General features: G+C 43.3%; 1 long non-coding RNA gene and 1 pseudogene across 2 annotated transcripts in view; one reads left to right on the top strand and one right to left on the bottom strand.

Moving 5' to 3' along the window:
* Window positions 1–22,019, top strand: part of LOC132652439 (uncharacterized) — a 70,923-nt gene that overhangs the window by 10,170 nt on the left and 38,734 nt on the right. The window lies entirely within an intron of this gene.
* LOC110562285 (small ribosomal subunit protein uS2-like) lies at window positions 1,021–2,045 on the bottom strand (annotated as a pseudogene).

The following is a 22,019-nucleotide window of genomic DNA, read 5'->3' as shown; positions in this document are numbered from 1 at the left end:
AGTGAGTGAAATGAGAGAAGCGAGTTGCTGAGTTGTTGGTAAATTAGACACCTTTTACCTTGTTCAGAGGGACTGCTGCAATCCAGTTCCATCTGTCACTGCCGTGCAGATTCTTGCTTTTTAAGGAATTAAAATGTTAAATTAAAATTTTTGTTCCATCTAGTGTGTGTGTGTACACGTGTGTACGTATGTCAGAACGTGCATGTGGATGTCAAGGGTTACTTACAGGAATGAGTTCTTCCCTTCTACTGTGTGGGTTCCCGGGACCAAACTCAGGTAGTAACCTCATCAGCCGACACCTTTGCCCACAGGATCATCTCACTTCTCTCCGAATTTAAATTTTTAGGTGAAATTACTTGACAACTAATTCAAGTACAAACAATATTCACGGGCAGAAGAGATGGCTCAGAGGTTAAGAGCACTGGCTGCTCTTGCAGAGGTCCTGAGTTCAAGTTCCAGCAACCGCATGGTGGCTCCCAACCATCTATAATGAGATCTGGTGCCTTCTTCTAATGTGCTGGTGTACATGTAGGCAGAATGCCGTATACATAATAAACAAATAAATCTTAAGAACAACAACAGCAAAATGTTCACCAAGCAGGTTACAACAATGCAAGCAAGAGCACTGTCTGTGCTCAGAACAAGCCGCCAGGCGCTAGTTCCTCAGGTCTGCTCGAGCTCCTCGTCTGGCCCAGGAGATGCACGGGCGCCATAGAATACTGGTGGTTTCAGGTAACCGCATGGTGCTTCACACGAGGACTCTCAGCCAGCGGTGCACAGTTTATATTTATGTCTTTTTCCTTGTGGACGGGGAGCTTCCTGAAGACAAACGTGAAGTCACATCTCTTCCGTAGCTCAAGCTCTTGGCACGGTGCCTGGAATGTACTAAGTGTTCGGTTAGTTTTAATGCCTGACAGAATGGGTGAGTATTTGAGAGGAGTACTATGCTGTGTGAGACAAAGCTCGCAGGTTAGACATATGCCCTTCATTCCGCTGGGTGACTCTGAGAAACTAGGCAACTTTCCTGAAACCTTCCTTTTTTTTTTTTTTTTTCAGCTTTCAGGAACTTTATTTTCCTTCCACCTTTTTCCCCTTTGCTCAGGTGTCTGCAGAGCTCAGGACCACTCTGTGGTGGCCCCAACCCACTCGGTGGCCTGCGCCGTGGGAGCTGCTGACCAGTCCTCAGTGGCTGGCTGGGCACTCCAGTCTTCAGTAGGGAACTGCTGGATGGGCACAGAGGGCACCTGCACACCCTCAGACCAGTCTGCCATCTCAGGCTGAGCGGCAGTGAACTCAGGAGCTGGCGCAGTCCATTCGCCCTGGAATTCCTCCTTGGTCACGGCCTTCTCAGCAGCAGCCTGCTCCTCCTTCTCAATCTCCTCCCGGTCTCTGTAGAAGTAAAGGTCAGGCATAACTTCCCACGGTTGCTCACGGGAGATAGTGCCACGCATGCGGAGCACTTCCCGGGCCAGCATCCACCACATCAAACCCAACGAATGAGCGTCCTTTTTGTTGCACTGGATGGCAATGTCCACATAGCGCAGAGGGGAATCTGTGTTGCACAGAGCAATGGTGGGCAGGTTGACCTAAGAGGCCTCCGTGAGGGGCTGGTGGTCAGCCCTGGGATCAGTCACCACCAGAAGCGTGGTTCCCTGAAGGCCGCTTGGATCTGGTTAGTGAAGGTCCCAGGTGTGAAGCGGCCAGCAATTGGCATGGCTCCAGTGGCAGCAGCAAACTTTAACACAGCTCGCTGGCCAGTGTTCCTGGAGGAGATGACGCTGACATCAGCAGGGTTCTCAATGGCAACAATAGCCCGAGCAGCAAGCAACAGCTTCTCCCAGGTCGTCCTCAGATTTATGATGTAGATGCATACCATCACTCTTCCTTTTGTAAATGTATTGCTCCATCTGAAAGTCAAGGTTGGTGCCACCTAAGTGGGTTCCTGCAGCGAGGAATTTGAGGACATCCTCTTCCTTCATCTGCAGGACATCAAGGGCTCCAGACATTGTGTAAGTTTTCCCTTTAAGTTAGGCTGGGAATCAAAAACAACAACAACGCCGTATGGACCCGTCCCTGGGCAGCACGGAAAAGCTCCTGAAACCTTCTAACCAGAAAAGCAGAGATACTGTATCTTTAGATTTTCAATTTATGTCATGCACTGAGAGAGGGTTCCACTACTTGATCATTAACGCTGACTTGCTTTTCTCTCAAGACCACTCTTCTACACTTAAACCACAGCAGCAAGGAAAGCCTTCCACATCTGGGCAGCTTCTCTTTTTACCGCTGTGTTTAAAGGGTGTGTATTTGATTGATTTTCCATTTCTGTGGTATCTAGGGTTATGATCTGAGCAAGTAGAACCTCCTCTGAAATGTGACTTTTGGATTTCATCCTAGGAGCCATGCAGTTTTCTTGTTTTCAGGTTGTTTGAAGGAACGAAAGTCAGCACTTCACAAGCTTGAGACATTTGTGGTTCTGTGGTCTGACAGAAACCCCATCTTCACTCTCTGCCACCTCTAAAGCAGTCCCACCAGCTGGCCTGGCCCCAAGGTCTCTATCTGCTTATTTGTCTCAGTGTTCCCCTTTGCCTCTGTTCGGCCAAATGGGAGCTAGTTTTGATGGTGGGAGACTAAAGGCGAATTTACTTCAGTGTGTGCTGATTCTGGGGAGACAAGTACCACAGAGTTAGACTGACTGAAGTAAACGTTTGTTTACCTTGGCTTCTTAGTGACCTGCATCTGTGAAGGCACCGGCTCTTTAAAGATTCCTTCTAATCTGCTTCTGAGTCATCTTGGCCATTGTTCCTACCCTCTATCCCCACCCTCACACCAAAACAAGAATTCTAAAGCTTTGTGTCTTAGGGTTTTTATTTCTGTGAAGAGACATCGTGACCCTGGCAACTCTTATAAACAAAAACATTTCACTGGGGCTGGCTTATAGAGTTTAGTCCATTATCCTCACGGCAGGAAACATGTGGCATGCAGGCAGACATGGCACTGGAGAAGTAGCTGAGAGTTCTACACCTGGATTGTCAGGCAACAGGAAGAGAATAAGACACACTGGGCCTGGCTTGAGCATATGAGACCTCAAGCACGTCCTCCAACAAGGCCACACCTACTCCAACAAAGGCCACACCTTCTAATAGTGCCACAACCACTACACCTTGCTATCGGAACTTCTAGTTATCAAGAAAACAGACTATTATAATGCTTTGGGCGCCCTGTTTACTGGCGGAAGTTGAAATCTGTGGTGATTTTCACCTTTCGTCAGGACTTTTCTGATTGAGTGAAGATTTTATTAAAAGTTTTGACACATGCAGAGAATAAGCGTTCCCTAACATTTTGGACACAGGTAAAGAAAATAGGAAGGAGAAGGATGCCCCTCAAAATTTTAGCAATGTTTCTCTCCTTTTTGGAATTGGAAGAGGTGATTTTCAAAATTCCATGGAAATCTAGAAGATCATAAGAATTAACATAATCTGGGGTAAGAACCACAATAGATGATTTATGCTATCTCATTTTAATTATTATAAAGCTATCAAAATCACATAGAGGTCATAAAAATTACAAATATAGATCAGCAGGGTACTGTAGATACCCAGGAAGAGATAATACACATTACAGCTAATTCCATCTTAGGAAGGGCATTAAAGAAATCCAGCGGGGAATCGTGTAGTCTTTTTAACAAGTGGTGCTGAAATGATTGGAATTCAGTCCAATGTCTGCCCTTAGATGGAAAAACATATCACTTTAAAATGACTCTAAAATGTGTCACAGGTTTGATAAGTGTAAACAGTCAAAAGTATACGCGCTTCAGAAAAAAACAATATGGCATCAGTGTAGAAACAGTTAGAAAGGGCACAGGAAGCACAAACCTGTGATGTTAAAGTGTCCAGCCGGCTGGACTTGCTATACAGACACACAGTCAATTGTTTTGGCAGCTGTACCCATGCAGGGGCCTTCTGGATAAGATAAACATCTCTGTGGTATGGCCGGGTTTCATCTAATTAGTTGAAGAACTCGTAGGGGAAAAGGTTGATGAGGAGGAGTTCTGTCATCAGAAGTCTCGCAGCCTTAAATAATTCTCTGGGACCTCCAGCCACCCAGCCTGCTCCATCACATACTAGACTCAGCAAACCTCTATCGGCGCATGAGTCAGATTCTTCATGATCTCTCTCAGGAAGTCTTCCAAGTCTTGGAGAAGGGAATTTTAGGTGGTAGATGTGGATATCTGAAGACAGAGGGAGGGAGGATCGCTGCAAGCTTCCTAAAGTAGCTCTGGCATAGTTTAGGGTCCTATCTGCTAAGCACTAGGAACAGAACAGGCAATAAATTCTCCCAGCAACACTGGTCTTCTCTCTCTCTATTCCTTCCTCTCTTCCTTTCTCCCCTTTACTATAAGCCATAAAGAAAAACCTTTTCTCAGCAGCAGACACAGAGAAAATGGAAGGTTTCCAAAGTAATAAAAAAAAATTCAAGCGTTCTAAAGTAGCTGTGTGTACGTGTGTGCATGCGCTGACTGGGGGTCCTATCTGTTTAGCACAATAAACAAACAAGACTAGCTCAAATTACTTCATGTATGCCTGTATCACATATATTCCTATATGGTTACATATAGATTTATGGAAAAGAATTTGTATTCAGAACATTAGAAGGATCTTACAACTCTGTAAGTGGAAAACAGTGAGAAATGGGCAAGAAATGAACATACTTTTCAATGAAAGACGTCAATGGTCAGTAACCATAAAGAGTCAGGGAGTGCAGAGATGACTGGACATTTGAAAGAGCGAGGGAGTGGGACGGGGAGTCTCGGGGGCTTTATTTTAGTAGAGTCAAGGTGCAAGTTTACCAGCTGTGGGGAGGTGTGAGGAGGTAGACTGCGCTCACCCATAAGAAACACGTACCTCCTTGATAGGAAACCACCGTGCAAACCTGAGAAAGGGGCCCAGTAAAACCAAGCCTGGATCTTCCCACGGAGGATGAGAATAAAAGTCATTACAATTCAATAGCAGGGAGGCAGAGGCAGGGGGTTATCTATGAGTTGAGACCAACCAGGTTTACATAGAAAGTTCTGGTCTAACGAGGCTATGAGTGAGATCCTGAGGGGTGGGGGAAAAAAAAGGGCTTCCAAGTCTTTGAGAAACCAGTTTTGGGTGGTAGATGTGTATATATGACATTGGAGGGAGAAATGATAATTCCAAGTTTTCTAAAGTAGCTGGCGGCGGGGGGATGCCTTGGGGTCCTATCTGTTAGCACTATGAAAGGACAGTAAATTCTCCCAACAACACTGAGCTTTCCCAGGTGGAGACTTTAAGGGAAGGTCATCCTAGGGATGTGTGCTCTTTGCTGCTGGGAGCTAGACCAATGCTCACTAGAGTCTTTCATTATGACAGGCTTAGAGCAATCCTTTGTACCGAGCACAGTTTTTACAGGGGAGGCTGGAGGTCAGATAAAAAAGACCAAAGGAGCTTGACTGGGTTTCCTGAAGCGGAAAGTCCTTCAGCCACTGGTCCTGAGGAATGCAAATTAGCAGCACGATTAGATATCATTACACAGGTAGAAATGCAGAAAAGATGACAGCGAGGAGTGTTAGGAATGTGAAATGAGGATTGCTGTGGGGAGTATAAAATGATACAAACACTTAGGCATTCCTTGTAAAAGCAAGCATGCAGATACCATAGTATTAAGAAACTTTGCTTCTCTGTATGTGTCTCAGCAAAGGGCCTACCAGAAAGTGCTTGGCTAAGCACAGTTTGTGCACTCATAAATTGGAATATTATCCTGCAGTAAAGTGGCAGCCACAATAATACACGGCAGAAGCAGATGAATTAAACATTCAGGCTCAACAAAGGAAGCCACACAGAAAAGCATATGGATTATGATTTCGCTCATATAAAATTCAGTAAAAGGCAATCAAATGACAGAAAGCAGGACAGTGGTTGTCTGGAAGCAAGGGTGAAGGAGGCACGCAACTCAGAGAGGCTTGGGCACACTTTGGGAAGCAAGAAAACATGTTGGCATCTTAATTAGAATGACAGCTTTAGGAGAAAAGTCCTCACTCCTTTGAGGGCTGCGAAGCAGTTCAGGGGGAGAGTGTTTCCAAGGCCCTGAGTTCATCTCCCACACGACACACAGAAATCATGCTTCAGGTATGTGCAGAAAACGGCACATAACCGTACTCCGGTAAGCTATTAAAGCTTAAAATTTTGCTGGGTGTTTGTGGACATGCCTCTAATCTCAACACTGAGGAGGCAGAAGTAGGAGTATCTCTGTGAGTTTAGGCCAGGTTGGTCTTCATAGACAGCTCCAGGCCCAGCCAGGGCTGTCTTGTGAGGCTTTGTCTCAAAACAAAGCATAAATACAAAACCAAGCAAATGTAAAAATTTAAGTATCTATCAGTACTAACACTTACTTAACACACTTTGAAAATGTAAAATCCATTTATAGCTTATAGGCCATTAAAACAGGCTCTGGATCACATGGATTTCAATATAAGAGGGCTCAGCCATCCTTTGTTCACGATCCATTTTAGTTTAATATTGCATTTTTCAAAACAGCCTTACTTTCACGACCTTGTCCGATGAGATAACAACACATTCGTCAGGGTGGGGGAGCCGGTTCTTCATCTTACCCCTGGTTGGAAACTGGCTGCCCAGGAGCTTAAGCAGATGGTCACATGGTCAATGAAGCCGTTGAAGGTGAGCGGGAATGTTCTGCTCTTGGGACGTCATAATCTGGTTAAGGAACTAACAGAATGGCAGCCTTGGCCTTGGTGTGCTTGTTAGTATGTGTGCCTGGAGTGATTTCACTCTTCCCTATTCATGACATGCGCTTCAGCCAGATGGATTTATACACAAGCACAATCTACAGGGTTTTTTCATTTTCAGTCCTGTCTGTGTTTGGCCTCCAGGAAGCATTGTCTGTGACACTCTGTGGTGCGGCTGTGCCTGTGTCACTAGCAGATGCTTTCAGGGTGAAATTCTACAGTGCGTCTGTAGTCTAGGGTAGGCCATGAGCTTCATTACCATGTTGTCAAACTGTATGTTTATTTTCATCTTTTTCGTTAAAAGGAAACAATAATCAACATATCTCTAACACACCCTATAAAATGTAGACGGTCTTTCAAACATGCTACGAGTGGTGTGTTAGTATCTTGATTGCAGTGCCGGTTTCATGGAAAGAAGCAAATATTCAGTCCCATCAAATTGTCACACATTAAATATAGGGCTTACGAACATCAAATTTGTGACAACCAAATTTTGTTTTTAAATGGTCTAGAACTCTCCAAAATCTATTGCTAAGTAGGAACTACACTGGTAAAGTCTTACTTTAGTGTACAAGAGGCAGAAAGTAATTAAGTTCAACTAACAGTTTTCATTTAACAATCCATAAAGCAGTAAAATTAGTAGCCGGAGAAAGCATTTAAAACATGTAAGTGTAAATGTGTACATAGACGTCAGGAATCACACACAGCCCCAGTGTCGTATCTGTGTGACTTACATATATCTCAAGGTGATACAACAGGTTTTGAGCCAGCCTAGTCTACAGAGTGAGTTCCAGGAGACACAGGACTACACAGAGAAAAGCCTGTGTCAAAAAGCCAAAACCAACCGAACAACCAAACAAAACAACAACAACAACAACACAACATGCATGTATTGAGCCTAAAGTCCAAACCCAGTCAGGATTACAAATGAAAGAAAACAAAACACACTTGAAAGACCCCAGTTCTCTACAGTTTGTAAACAATGAACTAAGACTTGATCTCCTTAGCTAGAATAGTAGAAAAAACAAAACAAAACAAAGTATATGAGCAAAATGTTATTTTTCACCCTGGAAGTTTTTACCCATCGTGAAGAGCATGCCCAGAAGGATACATAACAAAGCACCTATTCACAATAAGATGAATTACACAACCTGGCCTGAGAACCATTGTAATTTTCTAAAAATTTCTTGTTGATTTTCTCTGCTAGATTGAAAACATGAAAATCAAAATTACATGTTGGATGAATGATGAGTTACATTATTTTCTCTGCTGCTTTCTTGGCCTAATTTACTTGGGCATGTGCACAAACCAATGATAATTGATCTACTTTGTGAAAAATCATAATTCCCCCATGTAATTTTACTCAAGTTCTGCAGGAACTCATTTTGAACAAGCTTCAGTGGCTAATACATCATTTGAATGAGCTCACTTTGGGATCTGTGTAATTAATAATCAGGACTTCCAGACCCATTCCTTCAAAAATTTCTGCATTAATCAAATTGCTCACATTCATAGAGGCGTTTACAGGCACCACGGACATTATTCTCAGAATAAATATCGTGGAAGCATAATGATGTCTTTTCTTTTTTCAAGTGATTTTTGTGCTTCCTAACTCACAGGGTAGTTTGCGGTAGAAACTGAGTTGAGAACAGCTGTAGACTTGTTTGAGTCCATCTGATTTTATAAAGACAAAATTAGGGAAATGGAGAACACTGGAAAACATGAAAAAGCTTCTGAACTTGGATCTTACTGAGGAAGGACGAAGTGGGGTATCCTGTGGATATTTGGGGTATGTTCTAAAGGCTCGTGCTTCATTGCCTCACCTTTTGAAGCAGACATTTCCATTTTCGTTTCCCATTCCAAGAGGCACTGGTTTTCCAAAGTCGAGCTTTCCCACTGTATGGAAAATCTGTGCAGAACAGCCACAGGGCTGTGCTCCTTCATCCTTTTCTTGTTCTTTTCCTTTTTTTTTTCTCCTTCTTTGCCATTGGTATTGTGGAGATGGGTTGTACTCTGTAGCCCAGGCTAGCCTAGAACTCAGTAGACAGCTCAGGCTGACTTTGAACTCGCAGCAATCCTGCTTGGCTTTAAAAAGGTAGGGTTATAGGCCTGAACCACCATGCCCAGACAAGGTGTCCATTTCTTTATGAGGACCAAGCCATGCTTCCAGCAGGCCTTGGTGAGTCCTAGAGATGTGCAAAACAGATGTTCTAGCAATTCTAAGTAGCCCTCATGCTGTTAGCTGGGCTGTTAGTAACTCACGGTAGTTAGTTTACCAACTACACTGTATGCAAGCTTGTGTATGTAAAGTTCCATCTCTGCCATAGGAAAAAGCCACTGAGATGCCTGTGATTCCAGGGCCTAGGGCATCTGCACCCCAGCTATACTTGCCTTTGTCTCTGCTTTGGGCCCCTTGGGACTGGCAGCCCCTGGTGGCACATACTGAATGTCCAGGCCTGGCTGTGAAGCATGTCAGGATATTGTTACTCGTAATTTTTCAAGACATTGCCTATCACTAGATATCTTAACAGGTGTGCCTACACACATGTATAAACGCACACATGAACACATATTCTCTTCCTCAAGCTAATACCCACACCCTCACACCACTAATAAGTTTCACACACCTGTGCACACACAAATTTATACCCACAATCTTCCCCACAGACATACACTTATAACTGTACACTCCCACATATCACACACACACCCTCACACACCCACATGCACACCACTGACACACACAAAGAAATTCAAGACAGAAAGACGGGCTGAGAAGATGGCTCGGGTAAAAGGCTAACCATACAATCTGGGGGACCGGATGTTCCCCCCAGAATCGAGATGTGGTGGCACGCATCTGTAATTCTGGGATTCCTACCGTAAAGTAAGGTGGAAGGTGGAGACAGGAGAATCACCTAGAAGGCTGTGGGCCAGCTGGCCTAGAGTATACAGCACAACAGCAGAAAAAAAAACAAGGGCAAGGTGGAAAGGAGGAATTTCTCTGCTTTCTGCCCCCATTAGACGGTACTTTAAAAGTGTCTCTCACAGTGCATTGTAGCATCGTTTTTACGGCAAATCGTTCTTCACACTTTGGGAAGCCCCCAGGGCTGTCTGTTAGGGCCTCGTTTATAATGAAAACAGAGTAAAAGCACCTAGGGAAGATTGGGGATGAAACAGTTCTAGATGGAAATCCGTACTCTATTTTATGAATGAATTATCCTAAGATGGTAGTTTTGTTTTTTTTTTAATTGCACAGGTTGACTGTGTTTACCTATAGAGTGGTTGCTCAATGCAGAGGAAAAGTTATCCCACCAACAGTACTCATAGCATTCCCATTGTATTATGATTTGATTTCCTAATGGGTCTCCAAAGGCAGACAATGGGAACCGTTTTGTGAAGCCTGCACTGTAGCAGTTGTAGGGTCGAGGAAATTAGAGTCATCCTATAGGGTGGCTCAGGCTGTGCATTCCATAGCTAGAGGGATGTCACTCTTAGAGCGAATGGTGTGAATGTTGCTCCTAGGAGCTACATGCTTAGGGACCTGGCCATGGGGGATAATTTGACAAGACCTGGATGCAATAACTTTCTTAGTTTTTTTTCCTTTTTTTTTTCATTGCAGTTCAGTGAAATAAAGTTTCCCAGCCATTTTTTCCATATTATTCTAGATCTATTTGAATCATTTTATTCTAATCTTTTATAACATAAAGCATGACTTCTAAGGGAAGAGAAACAATGTTTAAGTTTAGGGATAATTATGAACATTACACAAATGTATTTTAGTGCAAGCTCATTGAGAAAAAAAATTTTCCTTCACGATTCTTAGACAAGTTATTTTCTGAAAACAGCACATTGGGTTGATTCAAATTTTCAGCTTCAATAACATAGCAGCAGCAGCAGCAGCAGCAGCAGCAACAGCAGCAGCAGAACGTGTTTTCTCCTTGTTCCTGGCTGTAGTTATTTAGTCTGAACCAAGGCTCCCTGTAGCATGGATGTAGTTTCCTAGACTTGTTTAGGATAATATCAGGAGGGAATGTTTCACATTTGCAGATATTAATGTCCTGGAAGTGCCATGGCAAAAAAAAGCAATATGATTTGAAATTCCAAGTTCTCAGCAGTATTCCTGTTGTGGATTTTTGTAACTGCTGTCCCTGGTACCATGTGGCTGTGAATGCTTTATAGATTTGTGATGGAGTCCAAAGAAAACAAATGACAACAATTCCCTGCTCCATTGTCAATTAGGTAAGCAGATGTGACTGCTCGGAGGCAGGGTCCGGAGGGAGTCCTTGCTGTGTTATCAAAATTAAAACCGGGCCGGATGTGAGGGGCTCTCAGACCAAACCCCGTAATTACATTTAGCAAAGCAAATCATTTAACACAAACCCACAGTACTGCTTTATTAGTAACGATCTGGAAGATATTTAGTCATCCATTAAGGATGAAGGCAAAATGATTAAACGTCAATTACCGCTATTTCTACCCTTTGGGTGTCAGGGCTCTTTGGACATGCTCTTACCCTAATTTTCATTCCAGTGGAAATGAACTTGGCCACACTGATGCTGGTGTGGCCACCTGGTTCATCCTCTGACATTTGGATGGCCCCCTTGTGTCTGACTCCATCCTTCAGAGTCAGCCCCTCTGAAAAAGAGAATAATTTGAAACCAGCCTTGTTAGCTTCATAGGCTGTCAAACCAATAGAAGATCGTGTCCCTGAGTGTCGCTCCCCATGCCCCTCTCCTCCTGGGGATTTCTTTGTCTGGCTTAGATTTGTGTGTGTTCTGGCCTTACATAAGCTCTCTTCATTTTTAAAACAGAAACTTAATGAACATAAAGTTAATGACAAATCTAATTATAGTGATTTGCATAAATTAGAAGACATCTTTTATTGATTTCTGAGGACTTATCGCTACAAAGGAGGGCATATAAATTTAGATGCTAATTAAGCCAAGATTATCTTTGTTAATGAGTGTTAGTACACATTAAGCCTTTGGGTGAAAAGGAGTGGGCATGGCTGGTGGGTGAGGACACTCTATCGTGGGTGCTGGCAGGCATAATCCCAGGGAGACCTCACGGCCTCACGGGGGCACCTTCGTAGTAGAATATTCTGTTAGTCTAGAGCAGTGGCTCTCAACCTTAGTGTAATTCTGTGACCATTTAATATAGTTCCTCATGTTGTGATGACTCCCAACCACAAAGTTATTTCGTTGTTACTTCACAACTGTCATTTTGCTACTGTTTTGCGATGTAAATATCTACTATGCAACCCCCACAGGGGTCAAGACCCACAGCTTGAGAACTTGTGGTCTAGACCTCTCTCTCTCTGTGTGTGTGTGGGGGGGGGCAGAGGTGTGACCTCTATCTCTACCTTATTTTCTGAGAAGGTACCTTTCACTGAATCCCATGCTTACGATGGTTAGGCCGGCTGGCCGGTTCTTGGTCCCTGTCTGATTGTCTGCTTTCAGCCCTAGGGTTTATAGATATTTTTAGACATGTGGCAGTTTAGGGACTTAGTCCTCTCCATGGATCCCACTGTGTATTTATTCGTTTTTTTTATAACAAAGCAGAAATAATCATAGAACCACTTATCATTATGGAGGAAATTTTGAAAGAAAAGGCATGAGACCAGCACATGGTAAAAAGAGAAGAAAAAAGGAAGAACTTAACTTACCTCAGGGATAAATGGCTCTTCTTTCTTAATCGGCTCCCAATTACAATAATCATGCTTTTCAGCTGGCCTTCATTTTAAGTGTATACCTCCAAGTCTGTTTCTTCTGCCCGGTTATGGTTTAATCAACATTTTTGGCTGTCTGCATTTTATCGATGCTATGGAGAGACTTGGTGCAGGTCAGAAGCAGAGTCTTCCAAGAAAATGACAACATTTTATAGGGAGGGAGGCTCAGCTCTGTGAAGGACTTAGCAAGGCAGAATTGGCCTCTAGGATTTTGTCTCCTTTGATGTTTTTTTTTAAATCTTTTATTTGTCATTACACACCCACACTTTTGACCTTTCACCTTTCCTTCTACGTTCCTTTTCCTAACGTGCTGTGAGTTCTCAGAGCGGGCTTGCCTTAATGTAGAACCACCCATCCTGTCCTCCCAACCTGTTTGTCTATCCCTGGTATCAAACCCTGCTATCCCAATTTGCTGGGTGAGTGACTAACAGAACAAATATGAACACATAAACGAGCTATTTCCCTGAGAATAGAGGCAAAAGCCACACTGGAAAACATCCTACCTATAACATATTTGGAATACTGTGACTTGAGGTGAATCAGTTAGGTCTTTGAAGCTCATTTTGAGCTAGAGAGATGGCTCATCAGTTTAAGAGCACTGGCTGCTCTTGCAGAGGACTTGTGTTCGATTCCCAGCACCCACAGAGTACCTCACAACTGTCTGTAACCCCAGTTCCAGGGGATCCAGCTCTCTCTTTGGGCCTCTGCAGGCACTGCATACAGGTGGTGCACAGAAATACATGTAGGAAAAACCTGTATAAATATAAAAGAAAATGAAAAAAAAATCTTAAGGTTTTGATTCAATATCCATAAAATGGGCTAGTCGAGAGGTTAAACTAGACAGTTATTTTCCCCCACAAGGCAAGCACAGTCCCACGGGCTTCATGACTATTGATGCTAAGTATGCTGCTTACTAAAAAAGAAAAAAATGATCATCACTATACCCATTTTACAGATGAGGAAGCAAACACCAGGATGCCAGTGAATGGAAGCTGTTGTACCTCTTGACAGGCAGTCTCTTGGCTGGTACCCTAAGTCTACCCTTGTGAAACTAGAGTTAGAGCTTCTAGCACCTCTGCTCAAAAGCTTCCTGTCTTGGCCCCATGTTCTACAAGGTTCTCATGATTCCATTGTCCCCTGGTCTTGGTTAATTTCACTCTCTCTTGTACTTGTTTTTGTCCATTACTCTGGCCATCACAGGTACGCCCTTTCTCCTGATTTGGGTGGCTTTCTTCACAAATCTTCTTCCCATAACGATCTACGTGATTTCTTCATTTGAGTCATTTTTTTCTAAAACCTACTTAGTGGGCCTGAGGATTTACCTCATCTTGTCCTTGCCTACCACACATGAAACCCTCAATCTGGTCCCTAACAATACATAATCTTATAATACCACACTCTCGAAGTAAAGGATGAAAATTTCAACATGATCCTCAGCTGCATAACAAGTTGAAGCTATCCTGTGCTCCCATCAGCTCTCAAAAGCAAAGCAAACAAAACAAAACCAAACAAAAACAGCGCGGGGGTGAAGGGGTTGGGAATATAGCTCAGCAGTAAAGCATGCGTGAGCCCTAAGTTCAGCTTAGTGTTTTGTTTTGTTTTGTTTTTCCTGGTCACCACCACTTTTGAAACTGCAGCCCTACCCCTCAAGAACTCTGTATGCCACATTTCTGTCTCATAGCTTTTCTCCTTATGGTTTTCTATGGTTTAGTATACATATGTTTGCTTGTTTATTGCCTAGCTCTTCTACCAGAACAAAAGATGTGTGATGTAGACAGGCACTTTCTTTTGTCTATTGCTAAATTACTACATTATTCATGAGTATTTGTTGAATGAATGGATGGATTTGTCTCATATCACACAGCTAGTGAAGGGTAAAATTGTATCTCAGGCTAATTGGTTCTAGATCCTTATCTATGAAACACACCTGCTTTGTAAGCTGTAAAACACTAAGCAGACAACAATAGTTATGTGTTATATAGGAAAATAGCCTGGGAGAAGTAGACCTGCCATTTGCTTAAGCTGGGAATTGGGGGGATCTTGATTCCCTCAGTATTATCAGAGCACCACTTGAAGATGCAAGACTCGGAGGAAGAACAGAGAACCATCTACTCCTCTACCTTTAGGATCATGTCACGCATGGAATGTTTTAAGGGAAAATCTACCTTGGTTGAGGCAGGAGGATTGCCATGAGTTTGAGACCAACCTGGCCTCCAGTGTGAGACTTACCATATTGGCTCAGCAGTTAGCTGTACCTGCTACTCTTGCAGAGGACCTAGGTTCAGTTCTCAGTTCTCATATGGTGGCTCACGACTATCTGTAAGTGCAGTTCTGTGTGCTCAGCACCTTCATCTAGACTCAGTGGACGTACGATGATACAAAACATACATGCAGATAAATACTTGTGTACATTAGGAAAAAAAACCCCACAAATCTTTAAAAACAAGCAACACGCAGAAATCGAGCTGGAAGCAGACCAGGCTTAGCATCACAGATGTTCTAAGAAAGGCTCCCAGAGGGCAGCTGCCCCTCTCCATTGCAGCTCCCTGCCACTTCCTTTCTGCCTTGCCCTTCTCCTTCCCTTTCCAAGGACCCTCCCCTCCCATCTCTGTCTACCCTGCAGCCGGAGGAGGGCAGTCCTGCTCTTTAGTGGCATCTGAGAAAAGCTGTGGCTGATCTGCCTCCCCTCCCAAATTTTCCTCAGCCCTGAAATTATGCATCTGAAATACAAAGCACGTCTAGCTTGACAAGTGGCTATGTTCGTACTGGGTTGGGTTTCGTGTCTCAGACTCAGAGATCGAAGCAAGAGGGAGAGAGCCAGGAGACCAGGGCTGCAACAGATCAAAGGCTGCGGCACACTGCTGCCTTTGATTCTTAATTCTCCTGGCACTGCAGAGTCTGAGCCTCACAGGCCTTAGTTTGTGCCCAGAGGGCCCTAGCACCACCCTGCCTAGCACACACCCTGCTCTTATTCTCTCTCAGTGATCAACTGGGCAAGATTCCTCACTGTATCAGATTTCACTCCCGGAGAGATTTACCCTAAGGTTCTCTGATAAGATGATTTCAGCCTGGCACGGGGGAAATCACATGCCCACCTTTACTTGCTTAAGTTCCCAGGTCTTGTCTTATTGGACATGTTTTGGCTAGTTATTCAATTGCCTCTAACCCACACATCAGTGTTTTAAAGTCCTAATTCCTAGGAGTCCAGCAAAGATTTGATATAATTGTCACCAGTTTAGATATCAACACCACCAACAACAAAATGTCTCACACGCTTTTTGGAAATCCAGCCCAGTGTTAGGAAACATGTTTCTGGTGTAGTTAAATACAGAGAGCAATCGTGGCCTGTCCAGATGCTGTTTAAGGCACAGTCCACACAGCATGTTTTAAACATCAAGGTCAAGGATGGTGAACGGGTTTCATCTTTCTTAGGAAGTGGGAGCCTTTCCTTGCCACCTTCTTGGTTTAGTCTCCTACGTGGAGAACTTAGCTTGTAGCCACACAGCACAGATGCCCTGGCACTATGGAAGCTATGGAAGAGTTCTGTGAGGATTTATTGGCCACGGAGGGATGTCTCGCTCACCCTGGTGATGGTCCAAGATCATCGATGCTGCAGGCTATTCTGGTTTGATTCTTCTTCTGCTGTAGGCAACTTTTATGCCTACCCCACTTCGCATTTTGGATTTTTGAGACAGGGTTTCTCTGTCCCTGCAGCTCTGGCTGTCCTGGAACTCATTATGTAGATCAGGCTGGCCTCAAACTCTCAGAGATTTGCCTGCCTCTGCCTCCTTGTGTGCTAGGACTAAAGCATGTGTCACTAGGTTTGGGTTTTGTTTTCCCTTTTTATCCATCTTCTTAAAGAAAAACAACAAAGTACAAAATTTTTGCTCATAGCTGGCCATTGCTCTAGGAAGAGAGAGGGGCCGTTATGAGAATCATGAAGACAAATATAGTTATCAGATTTGAAGCTTAGAGTGTCTGGGTTAGGTTGTCCCTGCCGCTGAAGACTCTAGATGTGTAGTGGCGTTCTCTTGGTGGCTTGTCTTACAGAGGAGAAAGCAGAGGCCCGGAGTGGTGAAACATATTTCCCAAGGTCTCCTGGCTGGCTACAGGTGTGGCGACATTTCACCTCATAGCACTGTTTGCATACAGATTACAAATCTCGTTTGTTTATTGTTTTTTGTTGTTTTACTTCTAACTATCTGGGTGCCTGAATTTCATAGATTCCTAAGGGTTTTTTTGTTTTTTCTCCTCTTCTCAACCACTTCTCTCAAATTTTGCTCTAGGCTACCCACTACAACAGCAAGAAAAGAATTTTTGAAAACTGGCAGATTGCAATTCCCACTATGAACTTCCTGAAGGTAAAGGCTGAGGCAGTACCTCAGTCCTTTGAGCCTCAGGTTCCACTCTTCCAGAAGGTTCTGGCTGTTTGGTAGGCTTGCTGTGATGAATCGATGGGATGGCGTATGTGTGCCTGGAGAACTTAAGCTGCCTAAAGCTTTTGCTTTGCACAGTATTTCACTCTATCTCACTCCTCTCCCAAACTCCAGTTCTGGGGCCAGCTACAATGGCTTCTCTACCAGAGTGTTTGTTTTGCTCCTTGCTCTCTCCTCCTGAAGTGTTCACTCCACCGCCATGTCGCTGAGGGGGGTGACTTGAATAGCAATGGCCCCACATGCTCATATATTTGAATGCTTGGTCATTAGGGAGCAACACTGCTTCAGAGGGAATAGGGGATATGGCCTTGTTGGAGTAAGTGTGGCCTTGTGGGAGGAAGTGTATCACTGGGGGTGGGCTTTGAGGGTTCCTGGTCCCCAGTCAGACCCAGTAGCTTGCTGCTACCTGTGGATCCAGATATAGAACTCTCAACTGCTCCGGCACCATCTCTGCCTGCACGCCACCATGCAGGGACACCCCTCCATGATCATAATGGACTAATCCTCTCAAACCGTAAGCCAGCCACAAAGACATGGTTTTCTGTATTAGAGTTGCCCTGGTCACAGCGTCTCTTCATAGCATCAGAACAGGGACTAAGACGTTTCCTCTTTCTGCATTGTTTCATTTTTCTGATTATCCATATCTAATGCTTCAAACAGGCTTGTAAACTTGTTTTAGTTTAGAATGTGTTAGATGCAGCAACAGAGATTTAGACTCCATTGGTTTAAACAAAACAGGGCTTTTTCTTCCATGCAAAACACCACAGTGAAAGCAGTGAGCTGCTGATGGGAGTTCAGTAGTGCTTTGTGGAGCTCAAGTTTCTACCCCAGCTCTTCTCTTGTGGAAGAAGAAGATTCCTAATGTCTTGAGCTGATGACTTTAGTATTTGCCATGCTTTGGTGATGCCAGGCTCTAGGAGACACCAAGAAGCTCACAGAGGTCAGAAGTAAGAGATAAGGGAGCTGGGATCTGGTCTCATGTTGCCCTATTCTGTGTAAAGAACATGTTAACGTCTTCCTTAATAGGTATGTTTTAGTCAGTGTTTTATTGCTATGAAGAGACACCACGACTGAGGCAACTCTTGAAGAAAAAGGAAGAAAAGAAATCACTTAGTTGGGGCTGGCTTTCAGTGTTAGAGGTTTAGACTATTGTTGTCACGGCGGGGAGCATGGTGGCATGCTGTCAGACATGGCCCTGGAGAGTAGGAGAAGCTCAATATCCATATCCACAGGCAGCAGCGGAGAGTCACACTGGGCCTGGCTTGAGCAGCTGCAGCTTCAAAGCCCACCCCGCATGACGACACACTTCTTCCGACAAGGCCACACCTTCAAACCGTGCTACTCCCTGGAGACCAAGCATTCAAATGTATGATACTGTGAGGGCCACTCTCATCCAGACCACCGCAGAGCAGAATTCAATTCTAGAATGTGGAGACTATTCAATCCATAATATTTAAGGTATATAAAAGGAATGGATGGATGCATTAGCAATGGCTGTCACAGTTACTACCCATCAGAGGAAACTGTAGGTTACAGTGCAGAGAATTTTTGTTGTTGTTGTTGTTGTCCTGAAATTAAGACAGATTAGTTTATGTGAAGCATCCATGAATTTTTGGGGAGAAAATGATGAGAAAGATCTGAGGATCCTTCTATGCCTGTGTACAGCAATTAGATTGTATTTAGATTTGGAGTAGATTTCTTTCTTTCTTTTTTTTTTTTTTTTTTGCAAAACAAGGTTTCTCTGTGTAGCTTTGGCTCTCCTGGAACTCACTCTGTTGACCAGGCTGGTCTTGAACTCACAGAGATCCATCTCCATCTACCTCCCAAGTGCTGGAATTAAAGGCGTGTGCCACCACTGCCTAGCAGAGTTAGGGCATGTTTCTAAAGCAATCTGGAGGACCTGAAATAGACATAAATCACAAGTTTTTTTTTTTTTTTTTTTTTTTTGTTTCCTGAATTTTATTCTAAAAGTCTGAATGTCACAGAGTTAATGAAAATCCAGGAGATAGTAACTGCAAGATAAAAGGCCTCAGTAGCGACATGAGCATGAAGTCAATTCCATTGGGCTCCACGCTGAGTGATGCCCTTGAGTCTGAGATCAGGCTCTTCTCTCAGGGGTAGTGCCCTCCATGGTAAGCTTGCCGACAAACTCCGGGTGTATCTAGCACCATTCTTGCCTCTGACTTTACTTCATTGCTTTCTCTTTGTCTCCCCCCAACCCCATCTATTTCTGGCTTATGCTGCAGCACCCAACTCCATACCTTTACATACTATGTTCAGTCCTTCGTGAACAAGACAGCCTATAAATAAATGCACGGTGGCTAATCCCGGTGTTGTATTTTATGTTCACTTCTGAAATTAAAAGCTGTAAAGTTCATATTCAGAAAGTCACAGAATCTAGGACACTGCTCATCTCAATGGGAACTGAAAGGGTTAAAGTTTGCACTTGAACGAGGTAGTGTGGAACTTTAAAAAAATGTGATACATTGTATGTTCATGGGTGGTCTGTAATGTAATGTCAAGCTGTAGATTTAGACTTCTCATAGGGTGTTAATACTTTTGGCTGGTAAATGTGTTGTTTATACAATTGCTACCCTCCCCCCCCCAGCACTTGCTGGGGGATTAAAATTGTGGTTGTCTTCATTTGAAATTTTGCTTTTAAATAGGTATATATGAAAAAAGAAATCTTTTCTTTTTGAAGGAATCAGTTTGGACCTGGGAAATAAATGTCATGTAAAGTCGTTTATTTACTACCCCTTAGATAAGAAATGAATCGAGCCATAGTCTTATTTTAAAAAGATGGAGTCTTGGGAGCAATTAGTATAAATTCTCTGTGTGCTCTGTCAAATGTATAGCACTAAATACGGTGGCTTAGTAATTGATGTACAAAAGAAAATAGAATTATTATAGCACCTTAACCGCTTGCAGATGGCCTGGGTAGGAATATACTGGCTGCTTCTGTTTCATTGGTTCCCATGTTTTATCCTTAGCGGGACTATTTACAAATGACCCATTAGTTTCTTTATTTATAACCAGGTGAACTTCTGGGGGAGGGGCCTACAACAATTTAAGGGAGTGAACGGGAATTGACAGACACATAGTGAATGTTTCTGTTTTGCTTTTATTGGTGGAACTAAGAGTGTGATTGAGTAGTGGGCTCAAAGGAAATACCATCGGATTCCTCAAAGAGCCACTCTGGTAGCTGCATCCGACTCTCTCCATTGCACCTAGCAACATCACAAAACTACCAATTGTCTGGGCTCCTACAATCTTCTGTGGCCCCCATTCCTCATCTTATTGACTCCAGCTAGTCTTACAGCATTAAAGAATGTAAGCCAATAAGAAAAACTCTTCTCAGGCTGGAGAGATGGCTCAGCGGTTAAGAGCACTGACTGTTTTTCCAGAAGTCCTGAGTTCAATTCCCAGCAACCACATGGTGGCTTTCAACCATCTGTAATGGAATCTGATTCCCTTTTCTGTTGTGCATGGAAACAGTGTTCATATACATAAAACAAATAATAAATATTTTAAAAAAAGAAAAAGAAAAACTGTTCTCTCCACAGAAAGAAAAATCAAAGAAGACTATGAATTCTTCTTGTAAGATTTGGTGTAAGGTCCCCAAATGCTAGCACAAATTCCAGATGAGGTAAGGAGTCTGGGGAAAGATTGCCAGTGGTTGCTCACATCCCAGAAGAGCAACAGGAAATTATCTCACTCCTGGAAATTTATAGTACCACCCTGAAAGCAAAGTATGTGAGTGGGGTCATCAATTGTTACCAGATCCAAACTATTTCTATCAGTTTATAGTGAAGAAAAGGAATGAGAAATAAGAACAGAAATCAAATCAGTAAATCCCTAAATATGAGAAACTACACAGAGTAAGTTGGTGTCTTTAAAGAATAAAGTGTAGCCAGGCACAGTGGCTCATGCCTGTAATCCCATCACTCAGGGAGACAGAGGCAGACGGATCTCTGTGAGTTCAAGACCAGCCTGGTCTACAAAGTCCAGGACAGCCAAGGCTACACAGAGAAACCCTGTCTTGAAAAACCGAAACAAACAAACAATAAGGATAAAAAAGTGTGGAACTTGTGGATAAAGGCGTGCTAGTATAAAAGTAAAACAAAACAAAAGCTATGAACTCCCTTGTTTAGGATCAAACTTGCATTAGCCATTGACACATATTTTTACATTTAGTTATTTTTTTGTCTACTTGTGTGTGTGTTTGTTTGTTTGTTTAAGACATGGGTGAGGGTGCTACAACATCAGTGTGGAGGTTACGGGACTATGCTCAGCAGTCAGCTCTATTAGATGGCTTCTAGGGATGGATTGATGGTCTCCAGGCTTGGCAACAAGCGCCTTCACCTACCAAACTCCATCTCACTGGCCCAACATGTGTCTTAAATTAACACACTTGGAGGAAACCTGTCTGTTGAGTAGTTCACTATTTAATTAAAAAAAACAAAAACAAAAAAAAACCCCACCTATACAACAAAATTTATGTGTGGTGACAACACTGAGATGTTACTCTTTTTTTTTTAAGGTTTTTTAAATTAATTTTTTATTTTTATTTTTTTAATTAATTACACTTTATTCACTTTTTATCCCCCCATAAGCCCCTCCCTCCTCTCCTCCAGATCCCACCCTCCCTCTCCCTTCTTCACCAATGCCCCTCCCCAAGTCCACTGATATGGGAGGACCTCCTCTCTTTCCTTCCGATATTAGTCTATCAGATCTCATCAGGAGTGGCTGCATTGTCATCTTCTGTGGCCTGGTAAGGCTGTTCCCCCCTTAGGGGGAGGTGATCAAAGAGCAGGCCAATAAGTTTATGTCAGAGGCAAGTCCCTCTTCCCATTAAGTAACCCACTTGGACACTAAGCTGCCATGGGCTACATCTGTGCAGGGGTTCTAGGTTATCTCCATGCCTGGTACTTGGTTGGAGTATGAGTCTCTGAGAAGACACCTGTGTTCAAATTTCTGGTTCTGTTGCTCTCCTTGTGGAGTTCCTGTCCTCTCCAGATCTTACTAGTTTCCCTTTAATTTCCTAGAGTTTTAGAAGTTAAGTTACTCATTCTAACCATGTTCTGAATTCAGC

This window comes from Meriones unguiculatus, chromosome 2 (assembly GCF_030254825.1).
Source record: "Meriones unguiculatus strain TT.TT164.6M chromosome 2, Bangor_MerUng_6.1, whole genome shotgun sequence".
Classification (NCBI taxonomy): Eukaryota; Metazoa; Chordata; class Mammalia; order Rodentia; family Muridae; genus Meriones; species Meriones unguiculatus.
This window is presented reverse-complemented; position numbering and strand designations above follow the sequence as displayed.